The following is a 13,599-nucleotide window of genomic DNA, read 5'->3' as shown; positions in this document are numbered from 1 at the left end:
TCTGGCACACAGCAGCACTTAATAAATGCTTACTGATTTGGTAATAACCCCATGAGGTAAGGTGCACAAAGATTATTGAGTCTATTTTACATTTAAAGTCACTGAAGCTTAGAATGGTAAAGGGTCTCACTGCTAGGAAATATTACAATTGGAGCTTTGGACTCTAAATGTTCTTGCCACTACCCATGATACTTTTCTATGATAGCCTCCAGCAGAGCAGTAACCAAGAATTTTTGCACTTAAGGTAGCTGAGGACAAGCCCCAGTCTCAATTGAGGGGCTGGAGAGGCACTAATTACTTCCCATAACCTATTCCCTTAACCCACCTCATCCACATACAAAGATGGTCATAACATTGATCTTGGTACTGCCCACAAATGCACCAGCTCTCTGTTCAAGAATTCTGAAATCTCCTTCTCTGGCCATAATCTATTGGCTTTTTAAACTTCTCTCTGCCTTCCTGTACAAAACTCTCCTCTTCATCTGTATTGTGACTGCCAATCCCTTGACCCCTCAGTTATCTCAAGGCCATCTCCTTTCTTTTCTCCATCTAGACTCCATGGGAAACCAATCCAATTCTACACTTACCTCTTGAATCTTGAATCTCTTATCCCACTTTTCATTATCACTGATTATTCCCAGCCAATCTTCAGCCTTGGACCCTTCCCACCATTTGTCACCTTCACTCTTTTTTGTTTTTGAGATTTTATATTTTTATTTAAATGAAGTTCAATTTAGTTTTCATCCACATTGACTGTCTGTAAACTTTTGAAAGTGGTGCCAGGTGAGTAAGTAACCAATGCCTACAGCTTGTTTGGTGAATCTTCATCCTCATTGCGTTTCCTAGACAAACACACTCGGATACAGTATGGGACATTCCTTACTCCTTTGGCCCAAACAGCTTTGTTGAGTCTGGTAAAAATACGGAACACTTCACAAATTTGTGTGGCACCCTTGCGCAGGGGCCATGCTAATCTTCTCCATATCGTTCCAATTTTAGTATACGTGCTGCCGAAGCGAGCACTGACACCTTCACTCTTACATACGTGCTTTTGAATGAAAATGGAGAAAATCACATCACTGTTCTGAACGGGTCCACTACTGGGCCCTCACTGCTGCTAGGCAATCTTACTATATACCCCCTTATCCACTCACTCTCTCACTCTCCACAGTGGCTCTTCCAAACTTCTTCATCCCTCCTCAAACCTCTCATTGTTCCCTCTAACCCCATTATGTCATCTGAGAACCTTGCCTCACATTTTACAGAAAAAAATTGAAGTCATTTGCCATGTGTTCCCTCTTTTTGTAAGGTGATTTTTCCTAAAGTGCAGGTCTGATCATGTCAGCCCCTTACTCAATAAACTGCAATGGCTTCCTACTGCCTCCAGGAGCAAACAGAAAGTGCTCTCTTTGGCATTCAGATCCCTTCAGTAACCTACCTTACTCCTACCTTTCCATTCTTCTTACCCCTTACTCCTCGACATCTACTTTTTGATTCATCGACACTGGCCTTCTGGCTGTTCCATAAGCAAGACCCTCTATTTCTAAGCTCTGGGCATTTTCTCTTGCCATCCTCCATGCCTAGAATGCTCCCCCTCTTCTGCTCTGAATACTAATCTCCCTGGCTTCCTTTAAGTTCCAACTAAAATTCCATCTTTTGCTGTAAGTCTCCCCTAATCTCTCTTCATTTTAGTCCCTCTGTTAATTATTTCCTATTTATCCTGTATACTGGAGTGGTTTGCCATTTTCTTCTCCAAATCATTTCTTTTTTTGGTTCTACAGTTGAGGAACTGAGGCAAACAGGGTCACACAGATAGTAAATTTCTGAGGCTAAATTTGAACTCAGGAAGATGAATCTTCTTGACTTCGGGCTCAGTACTCTATCCACTGTGCCACCTAGCTGCGCTGGCAGAATGGGCAGACGAGAACAATTCATCCCAACAGCCATGAAGGCAGCTGAAGCAGGTGGTGGGGCTGTGGAGCACTTAGAGTGTGGTCAGACACCAAAGATGCCAAGGTCATCCACTGCATCTCGGTCCATCACCAGTCATCTTGACTTTTGTTTGCCCCTAGATTTCTATGACTCATGAAGAAAGAATGAGGCCAATGACTTTGTTCCACTTAAATCCAATTCACATGCAAGTCAAGCCATCACCTCATGATGTCATGGGTCCTCTTAGAAAATGAAGGACAATAACTTTCATTAATTATTCTTGATAACTAGTTGATAAGGTCTGTATCTACATTGTAGGGGGTCCACCAGTGTTGTCAGGTGCTCCCTCCAAATGGGGAATCTGCTTGCCACACCTTAGTTAGAGGCTTGGTCTCTAGGACAATAATAATTAGGACCAGAAGGGATTGAGGTAGTGTGCCAGAGTGGAGAGAGTCCTGGAGTTGGAGAAAAATCTGGGTCCAAATACTTCTCTAGATATTTATTAACTGTATGACGTGATCCTAGGATCAGAGATAGGACCTAGAAGGGACTTTTCTGTTAACAATGAGGAAATTAAGACCCCAAATGGGGAGGTGACTTACCTGAGGTCACACAGGTGACCACAGAGGTGGGATTTGAACTCAGATCCTTTGATTCCAAATCCAGAGGTTTTTCCCTACACTGTATTATATTGTCTCAACTATATTACTGTCACCCACGACTCAAAGCCTGTGTTCATGGAGTATTGAGTACAATTTCCACCAATGAGGAGAGTCTTATGCAAATGAACTTTGAGCAACATAATGTAATGACACCCTCAGGTCTACTGAGGGGCATGACACTGTTTGCCCCTGAACCAAAGTGGCCCTGACTACCAGGTTTTTTGTATTCTTCTTTCTAGTTTTTCTATCTCCTTCACTAGTATTGTCTCTTTTCATGGTTGCCAGTGAAGCCTTTCTAATTTGCTGCTTTAAGTTTAAAGACATTGTATTTAAGGGTCAATTCAGGTATTTCCTGGAGTGGATGATAAATATTTTATATAAAGTTAAACCAGCTGTTTCTAGAAATTAGGACAAGAGGGTGCTGGTAAATGTTTAATGATCAGTTCTTGGGAAAAATAATGAACAGATTAATCTGCATTATTAACATTAAAATTCAACATTATTAACATTTAATATCAACATTATTAATTTAATCAGCATTATTAGCCTTCTTATATTTAATTATATCACGTTCTTAAGTCTAGGCAATCAACAAAATAATAAATCAGGCCCCGATCTTTAGTGTCCAACGTGTACATGCTCACACTGAAAATGTAACAATTGACTCTTTTCCAGCCAGTCAGAGCTGACTCAGACCATCTTACAAAAACGTTGCTTTTATCCTTTCTCCCCTCTCAGACACTGTAAGGACAGGAAATCCTTATAGGGAGCTGTAGCCGTGTGGACACAGCCAGCCCATTCTTCCTCCTGAGCTCTAGATCTCTGTCTCCAAATGCCTGGAGACATCTCCACTTACCTATCCCATATACACCTCAAACTTAACATGTCTAAAACAGAACTCATTGTCCTTCTCCCCCAAACTCACCCTTTTTTCCTGATTCCCTCATTTCTATTGAGGGAATCTTTCATACTTCCAGTAACCCACATATGAAACTTAGTAGTAATCTTCCAATCTTTACCCTCTCATACTACATTCACTCCAGCTAATCAATCGCTGAGTGTTGTTCGCCTCCACAAAAACATGCATGTGTCCTTTCCACTCACAGGGCCACCACACTAGTGCAGGGTTGTTTGGGGGGTTCAAGAAGGATCACCACTTCCGCTGGGAGGGCTTGCTCATCTGTCTTTGGTGTCTACCTGGCCACTCAACTCTCGCCTGTGGCTCCAAGAAGCTGTTGCGTATGCTGCGGCCACACCACGCTAAACCATCTGGGCAGGCTGCTAACCTAGGCTGAGGGTGACTGACAGGTCTCAAACCCATTGGTGAGTTAGGGGGTGTCTACCCCAAGCACGTGAAGGCTTCCCCCAGCAGAATGAGCAGATTAGGACAATTTGTTCCAATGGCCACGAAGGCCATGAAGCAGGTGCTATGGAGTGCTTATTGTAATTGTTATTGTTGTTTTGTCCTTTGTTCTCAAAAAGGACCAATGACATCGGGAGAATGATGTCTTGACTTGCAAGTGAATTGGATTTCAGTGGAGCAAAGTCATTGGCTTCATTCTCTCTTCACGAGTCACAGAAAGTCAGGATGACTGGTAATGGCCAGGGATGCAGTGGATGACCTTGGCATCTTTGATGTCTGCCCACGCTCTAAGTGCTCCACAGCCACAGCACCTTCTTCAGCTGCCTTCATGGCCGTTGATATGAATTGTTCTCATCTGCCCATTCTGCCAGGACAGCTAGGTGGCACAGTGGCTTCCTATTGCCTCCAGGAGCAAAGTCATCCGCTGCTCAAAGTCATCAGCCTCACTCCTCCAGAGTCATCAGAATCCAGTGATAAGACGGAGGTCAGGACTGGAGTTCTTAGAGCTTGGTCAGACATCAAAGACACCAATGTCATCCACCGAATCCCCTGTTGGTCATTCTGATTCTTGTCCTGCTGCTGGTCTTTATTGACTCAGGAAGAGAGAGTGAGGCTGACAACTTTGTGTAACTCTGCTTCACTTAAATCCAACTTACACATCCCCTATAGCGTCATTGGTCCTCTTGGAAAATGAAGGAAAAACAACACCAACAGGCCTTTGTCTCCTCTTCCCTGGATTATTGACATAGTCCCTTAAATGATTCCCCTTCCTCAAGTGTCTCTCCCACTCCAATCCACCCTTCACACAGCTACCAAATTTATTTTCCTAAAATGTACTTCTGATCATGTCACCCTTCTCCCCCCAAAAAAAGGTTCTCAATGGTTCCCTCTTTCCTCTTCAATAAAATACAAACTCCTCTGTTGGGACATTAAATGTCCCTTCACAATCTGGTTCCAGTCTATTTTCCCCAGCTGACTGCACTTCGTACACCCCGTGTTCAAGACAAACTGGTCTCCGTGCTGTTCCTCACATACAGCATTCCATCTCTGCCTCTGACTTTTGCGTTGGTTTCCCCCTATGCCTGGAATGCTCTCTCTCTATCTTCTCACCTCTGCCCTTGGCTGCCATCAAAGCCCAACTCAAATGCCACCCCACTCTATGAGGTCTTTCCTGATCCCCTCCCCCCCAACCCCAGGTGCTGTAACCTCACCCCCTCACAAACCCTCTGATAAGAAATTACATTGTGCATAGGATTATGGGATCATAGATCTAGGTTAGAATATGGTATTTGCTTTATATCTGGTTATATGTGTTTATGTTGTTTTTGCTCCTGTAAACAGCTTGACGCTGTTTCATTTTTGTTTCTGTATTCCCAGTGCCTAGCACATAGTAGGTACTCAATAAATATTTGTCAAAAGCAGGATGATTTCAGAAAAACCTGGAAAGGCTTACATGAACTGATGCAAAGTGAATCGAACAGAACCAGAACATTGTACGATGAAGAACCGTGAATAACTTTGCTATTCTCTACAATGCAACAATCCAAGACAGTCCCAAAGGACTCATGAATGAAACATGCTATCAGACTTCAGAGAAAGAACTGATACTGTCTGAATACAGACTGAAGTGTGCTATTTTTCACTTTCTTTTCTTTCTTTCTTTTCTTTCCTTCTTTCTATCTTTCTAGTCTTTTTGTACAAAATGACTAATATGGAAATGTTTTACATGATTGCATATATATAACCTATATTAGATTGCTTGCTATCTGAGGGTGGGAGGAGGAAGGGATGGAATTTGAAACTCAAAACTTTTTTTTTTAAATGTTAAAAAATGTTTTAACATGTAGTTGGGGAAATAATAAAATAATTCTTGTCAAATGAAAAGAAATATCATTCTGGAGTCTTTTGTAACCCATGAATTAATGACTTTTTTCTCTGATTGAATCTGTAAGCCATCATTTTGCTCATCCCATCTCCTTCAAAGTCTCTTGACTGCATTCAAGAATTGAACTGATAGGTGAAGCCAGGTGAAGAGGATGGGAGTCAGCATCCAGTACCACTGAAGCTCTGGTAGCCTTCTTGGAGTCATATGGGAGCTGACCCAACCATCAGACAGATTTGTTGTAGCCGTGTCAGCAGCCCAGATCCCCAAACCTGGACCCACTGTATGCTTGCTCCCCACCACACCCCTCCATTGGTGTCTTCTTTTTAAACCTGATTGACATTTCTGTTAAAAAAAAAAAGTTCTGTAGCTCCAAAAAGCCCGGAGGCATGCTTCCTTCCCAGTGCTTACTCAGCTTTTGCACTGAAAGCTCCGCTCTTGGAATCCTATTCTACGTGTCCACTTGAATAAGTGCCTTCCACTGGGCTCTGGTTTGATTCCCGTTCTCCCTGATCCTATTTTAGCTCACTTTGCTCTGACAGCCCCTTTACCTGCCATGTGCAAGTGATTTCCATCCCACAGGCCGCCCCTCACCTCTCATTAACAGGAAGCCAAAGGGAACGGCCTCAAGAAAGATGTTGGAAGCAACAGGAACCGGCAAAGGCAGAATTATGTGAGGTGGAACTTGACAGACTTGGCAGAGATGAACCCACCAAAAATATAGGCTTTGTCTTGATCGTATTTTAATTCCATCTTCATTCCCTACCTTGGTTAAAAAAGAATGTACTTGATTTAATGCTACAGATGTTAGCCAAAACCAATTGGAGAGGACCGAGGGTGGGTTGAGTAACATCGATGCCTTCGGAGTTCATGATAGAACCTTCACTGTAACTCTGAGACTTGGTGTCAAGCCTTGGCCCTTAGCAGGTTTTCGTTTTTGCACCTACAGCCCACCACTGCCCTTCTGCAAATATGTAACCAACTCCGCTGCTGGGCCAGGACTCACTGGCCTCTCTCTGTGTATTTTTACCTTCTAGTGCCTTGGAGCTTAGAATAAAAAGGTCTAAAAGAAATGTCTTTTAAAACTTTTGGTAAACACAGGAATAGAACCCATGGACAAAAGCTCTGAGTGGAAAAAACGTCTCTCAATCTAGGTTAAGTGAAAGAGGCAGGCTGAAGTGGATTTTCAGGAACCCATGACCTGAAATGGTCCCACTTCTCCCCAAATGTCTTCAACTCTCCTCCTTGTATGTATCATAGTAGTGCAAAGAGAGTGAACTAGGTATGCCCAGGTGTGCTGGCAATCCATGGAACAAACATTATTATTGGCCCTTCCCTTCAGAGGATCTTACTTTGTAAAAAGGGAAGAACCCAACAGTAATTTTTGTCCCAGGGTGGGTAGGTAGTATAGGCCTAATGTTTCATGTGCATGTATGATGAGCACTAGAAAGACAATGGAGTGTGGAGGTAGAGCAGAGGACAGGCAGTCCCTTGAGCTGGCCATGAGATATTTTTCTGGTGCCTCATTCAAAGCCCCAATAGCTCACATATGTCAGTCATGGCTAACTTTATCAGCACTTCTATGAGGGTATTTAGGAGAGCCAGATTACAGGAAGCAGACTGGGTTCTCTAAGACTAAATTGACGTAGTGGTACAAGTGTCTATACTGACAGTTAATAGAGTGACAGAAATGGAAAAAATAGTTGAGTATTTTTCTGAGATCAGAACCTGCACACATTCTGCACCAGAATTAGGAAAAGAAGTATAGAATTTGGGGAGCTCTCTTTTCACAGGTGAGGCCTTCTGAAAAGCTATCCCAAGTTCAAAGTATTCTGTGAGTATTCATCCAATCAAAACCATAGCTCATGAGCCCCCACTGGTGTGTTCGCTTTTACTAGTCAAAGAACATATTTAATTCAAAGCAAAGGCAATTACTGAAATAGAGTATGGTATGAAAATAGTAATAGAATTTCTTCACCATTAACCTGGGGACATTCTCCCACAAATATCTATATCATCCATGGAAAGAGTGAACACACATAGGAAACATGCGTGGAGGAGTACACACATAGAGAACATACATGACCAAAAAGCATCTATGGAGAGCACATATGTAGGGAACATATGTGGTCAGGGAATATATGCTAGGGCATATACCAGGAATGCCATGGGGCCAGGGAACACCTATGGATGGCACGCCTGGAGGGCACATGTGTTCAGGGAACTTGTGGGAGCAGGGAGATTCACACCTTATATGTGGCAGGGCAGCTGAAGTACTTTGGTGAGATTTTCCCGTTATGCTCTCTGCTCTCTGTTGGGCATTTCATCTCTTCTTGAAATTGTTTCACTCATCTCATATTTGCTGCTCTTGCGGTCTTGCAGTCCCTGAGTATCAATATGCTCATCTCTTTGGAGCCTCTTGTTAACCATCTGGCCTGCTGCCTCTTCAGGCTTCCCTGCCTTTCTCCAAGACAGTTCAAATCCCACCTTCTGCTTGACTTTCCTCATTGCCCTCACCACTGGTTCCTTCTCTCTGAAATTACCTTCCATCTACTCTGTATGTATCTTGTATATACATAGCTGTTGGCAAGCTGTCTCCCCATCTGAATGTGAATTCCTAGAGGACATAACCATGTTTTTTGCCCTTATTTCAAACCCCAGCACTTAGCACAATGCCTAACTGAAAATTTCCCCCTGAGGAAGGCAGGCTGACTTTTTTTTTTTTTAGTCCATAGCTATGGTGAGTATAAGCCACAAACTCAGCTGAAGACTTGGAAAAACAAAAGCTAGGTAGAGGGCCCCCATGCTAAGTCTATCATTTGTGCTCTCTATGTCTGAAGCTGAAATATGGTCCATTGCTCTGACTTTGGGTCAGAAATTCCCACACTCCTCTCCAGTTTCACATGCAAATGAATGTGAGTCAAAACAGAAGTTAAACAAAGTAGGCCTTAACCCACCTGGCCTTGTCTTTATTATGCATATCTATCAGAGACAAACCCTCCCAAATCTGATACTGTATTTTGGGCAGGGAAAAAACTTCCCCATTTTCTTTTAGTAGTAATGATCAGATCCAGCTGCCTATATGAATCATACCAGCTGGATTTATTATGTATTCCCCATTCATAGAGAAGGATGCTTGGCTGGTATATAAGACACTTATGCCCCTAGGGGGAAGAAAACCCCTAAATCTGTGCATAAGTAACGTAAGTAAGATGGCCCAGCAGAGAGAGTAGGTAGGGCCTGGAGTCAGGAAGAACTGAGTTTAAATCCAGCTTCAGACACTTACTAGCTGTGTGCACCTTGGCAACTCACTTAACCTTTGTCTACCTGTTTCCTCATCTGTAAAATGGAGATAATAATAGCACCTATTTCTCAGGATTGTTGTGAGGACCAAATGAGATAATATTTGTAAAGTGCTTAACCCAGTGCCTGGCATACAGTAGGTGCTATATAAATGTTAGCTATCATATTCATTAATAATAGTCACAGTTTTAGCATTATTACAGAGGATCCTCCAATAATCTGTTAGTAGAGTTAGTTAACCATATGGACACATAGGGCTCAGGGATTTTTTTTTTCATGCTGTAGAACTGCCTGATAGAATAACACACATAACACAGGAAAAGAGAAATAAGTGAGGGAGGGCAGGAAGCTCTATAGAACTAGGAGGCTGAACTAGAAGATTTTGGTTTAAATTCTCCTGTTACTGCCCCGGGTGACCTTGGGCAAGTCACTTCATCTCTCTGGGCCTTGGCTTTCTTATCTGCAAAATGAAGGGCAGGACTAGATGATCCCTAAGGTCCCTCCCAATTTTGCTTCTTATGACCCTCTGAAAATGGAAGGAATCCTGCAAATCAGCTTAGGAGCATCACCTGGATAAAAAGTGAGAGCTTGCAGCGCCACCTACTGGCTGAAGGAGTCTGACAGCATCCACCTGCGAAAGCATCATTCCCTAGTCATGGCTTCTCCGCCATCACTTCTTTCAATCATCCTGTATTTACCGAATGGCTATTACATGTCCAGTTATTTTGGGGAGACATAAAAGAAGTTTAAAAATTAATTCTGAAGATGCCCTCAGAAACCTCTTCACACTGGAAGCTCACTGCACCCCTGGGCTTCACATATTGGAAGTACCCCGGCTACCCCACTGTGGTCTATCCCTCTGATTGGCTGATCCCTTCCAGAGCATCCATTTTAAGGAAGGTGCCTAGGTCATCCATGTCTTCATTTTTCTCTCCCCCCAGTACCTTCAACTCTACCTATCCTTATTCATCTTCCTGTGCAAGGGACTTTCTTTCTGTATCTATTTGTATTCTCCAAGCTTAGCCCAGTGCCTGGTAAATTCTTAATAAATGCTTGTTGACTTGATGTAATCCTGAAAACTAAAACATCCAACCACAGAACAGCATTGCTTCAAGGAACCTTGAAGATTCTAATCCTGATTCCACCACTGACTATCTGGATAACTTTGAATATGGCATTTCACTTTCTGGGCCCATATTTCCTCATCTGTAAAATCAGATGGCTACAGCAGATGACCCTTAAGCTCCTTTCCTTTCTAAATGCTATGTTATTTTCTATCGCCCGGTCTTAGCGCTGGAACTCTGAGGCCAGCTAGGCCAAACGCCTTATTTATTTATTCATTCATTCATTCATTCATTTATTCATTCATCTATTTATTTATTTATTTATTTATTTATTTATTCATTCATTCATTCATTTATTCATCCATCCATCCATCCATTCATTCATTCATTCATTTATTTATTCATTTATTCATTTATTCATTCATTCATTCATTTATTTATTTTTGCTTGTTTATTTGTTCATTCTTTTATTTATTCATTTATTTTAGGCAATAGGGGCTAAGTGACTTGCCCACGGTCACACAGCTGGTCAGCATCTAAGGCCAAATTTGAACTGAGGTACTCCTGACTCCAGGGCCACTCCACCAATTAGCTGCCCCCAAACCCCTCATTTTTACAGATGAGGAAACTGAGGCTGAGAGAGATTAAGTGACAAGCCCACAGTTGCACAGCTAGTGAGTATCACAGTTGGGATTTGAACCCAGGTTTTCTTTTGTCCAAGTCTAAAACTCCAACCACTGTACCATACTGCCTCTCCTATCCAATACATCACTTTAAGAGAGGTTTCCCCTGAGGGAAAGTGACTGGTCCAAGGTCACACAGCTAATAAGTAGCAGACCTAAAACTTCAGCTCAAGTTTTCTGACTTCTTGTCTTATTCCCCTACACCATGTTTCTTTCAAAAGATAATAGAAAGCACCTCCATTGAAGCAGTTTTTTTTTTAATTAAAGCTGCGTTTTCCTAACATCAAAATAACAGGCAGTTAAAGGGGGGAAATCAATGGCAACTTGAATGTATACAAGCAACAAATAACCGCTCATCCTGGGCAAATGAACTGCCACCTGGGCATCCCCAAAAGAACAGACTACTTGGTGCCAACAGAAGGTGATCTTAAGTAGCCTCGGGTATTTAAGGGCCAATTCTGGGCAAAATTATGAAGTACTGAGAGCTAGCCTTTGCATAGCACTTTAAGGTTTGCAAAGCATGGTACATGTTATCTTTTTTTTTTTCCTTTTTTAGGCAATTTGCCCAGGGTCACACAGCTAGTAAGCATCTGAGGCCAGATTTGAACTCAGGTCCTCTTGACTCCAAGACTGGAGCTCTATCCACTACGCCACCTAGCTGCCCCCACAGTATACATTATCTCTTTTGATGCTCACAGCTCTAAGAGATGGGTGCTGTTATTATCCCCATTTGACAGATTAGGAAATTGAAACTTGAAGAGGTTAAAATGTTACTTACCCAGAGACAAATAGCAAACGAGTGTCAGAAGAAGGGGGCCAGGAGTAGATTTTAACTCAGAGCTTCCTATTTCCCAGTTCACGCATTGCATAACTTCTAGGTAGAATTTACCTCTGGCATCCCCAGCCTACACCTTTTTCTCCTGTCAATACCTCTTCTTTGCCTTCACTCCTAACCTCAATCTCCCAGTGTGAGGGGTGTACCAGAGGCAGCTGGAGCTGGCTCAAGAGCTGATTGCTTACAATGATCCAAGACAATTTCAAAGGACTCATGATGAAAAATTCTATCTACTTCCAGAGAGAGAACTGATGAACTCTGAGTGCAGATGGAAGCATATTTTTTTCACTTCCTTTATTTTTCTTGCTTTTTTTTTTTTTTTGCAACATGGCTAATATAGAAATGTTTTGCATGAAAAAAATTTAATTTTTTTAAAAGAGACACCTTGGAAGTCAACAAATAAGATAGATTAGGACTCAATTTGTTCTGTTGACTGTAGACTTAAGAAAGTGTTGGAGAAAATGTTAATAATGCAAATTAACCTTAAAAGTATGTCCTATGTATGTTCTTTTTCAAAGAGTTGATTTTGAAACATTTATCAGTATGCACCATTACTCAGTATCCTCATGCTATCTTTCCCCTCTGTTCCATTGGTGATTCATGAGTCTTCAATGACTGATAATTACTAATAGTGAACTTTTAATAGAGAACAAAATCTTTTACGGGATTCAGACGAAATTTTGATGGTGGAATTTCAGGCATCGAGATCAGGATACTATTTATTGTTCCGATTATGATTTTATCAGGATGATTTTCTTGAGCAATGAGCTTGTCACCACCCCAGAAATCAGACAGCATAGCTGGCTACCCACTATGGCTCTCAGAACTGTTTTGGCCTACTCTGAATCCAAAGGGCACCTGTAAAGTCCACCCCTGTTACTAAGGCCACCAATGAGATCTGAGGGCATGAACTTGTGTGACCATGTTGCCAAAGGCCTGAGGTTCTTGGCTTAAAGAGCATGGGCCCACAGCTGTTCTGTTATTGGCCGGGTGAAGGATGGCTGTCTCTGAACAGCAGCAAACAGCCAAGGGGAAAATGGGAAAGGCAGAGGATTTTGAAAGGTACATCTGGCACACTGCTTTCCTTCTACAGTCAAGGTGAAGACTGAGCACACACAAAACGGAAAATTCAAGGCAGTGAATGTTTCTGAAACCTGATTACAGATATTCAGATGTGCCACACCATTGTATTGCTATTCCACTAACACGAAATGCACATAGATCATAGTAAAATAAATACAAAAATAAAAGGTTAGATTTCTATAGCATCTTAGAGTTTTCAAAGTACTTTCCCAGTACGATCCTTTGGGATAGGTAAAGCATGTGTCGTTAAGACCGTTTTGCTATCGCTCAGTCATTTGCAGTCATGCCTGACTCTTCATGACTCCATTTGTGGTTTTCTTGGCAAAGATACTGGAGTGGTTTGCCATTTCCTTCTCCAGCCCATTTTTACAGATGAAGAAATTGAGGAAAAACCAAAGACAGTTGAATGACTCAGCCAAGGTTCTCATAGCTAAGTAGAAGCAGAGCCAAAGGTTGAACCTTGTCTTCTGGTTCTCTCTCTGTCTTTTCCCTAATTGCCCTGTTGGAGAAGTAGCTTGTATTCCTACTGATTCATATAACTAACTTCCTCTGGCCTCCCTTCACACACCCAGTGTTCCGGTTAAGTAGGACTGCCACCTCCTTTCCAAACTTGACATTCCCTCTCTTCATGCCTTTGTCCCATCTGTCCTCTAGTTCCCAACTGTACTCTCTCTTCACCTCCATCTCCTAAAATCCTTGGCTTTTTTCAAGGCTCATTTCAGAGGCCACCTTCTATCTACACCATGCCTTTCCTGACATGCTGCCCCCACCCCCAATTGTTAGCACTATCTC

At 42.3% G+C, this 13,599-nt stretch overlaps 1 non-coding gene across 1 annotated transcript; it reads right to left on the bottom strand.

The window, feature by feature from the left end:
• Positions 1-916: 916 nt before the first annotated feature.
• Positions 917-1,023, bottom strand: LOC144456111 (U6 spliceosomal RNA). The gene has a single exon (XR_013485012.1). It is a non-coding gene; the product is annotated as a U6 spliceosomal RNA (small nuclear RNA).
• Between the last annotated feature and the right edge of the window lie 12,576 nt (positions 1,024-13,599).

The sequence above is a fragment of the Phascolarctos cinereus genome, unplaced genomic scaffold, assembly GCF_003287225.1.
Source record: "Phascolarctos cinereus isolate Bilbo 61053 unplaced genomic scaffold, phaCin_HiC Scaffold_2;HRSCAF=192, whole genome shotgun sequence".
NCBI lineage: Eukaryota > Metazoa > Chordata > Mammalia > Diprotodontia > Phascolarctidae > Phascolarctos > Phascolarctos cinereus.
This window is presented reverse-complemented; position numbering and strand designations above follow the sequence as displayed.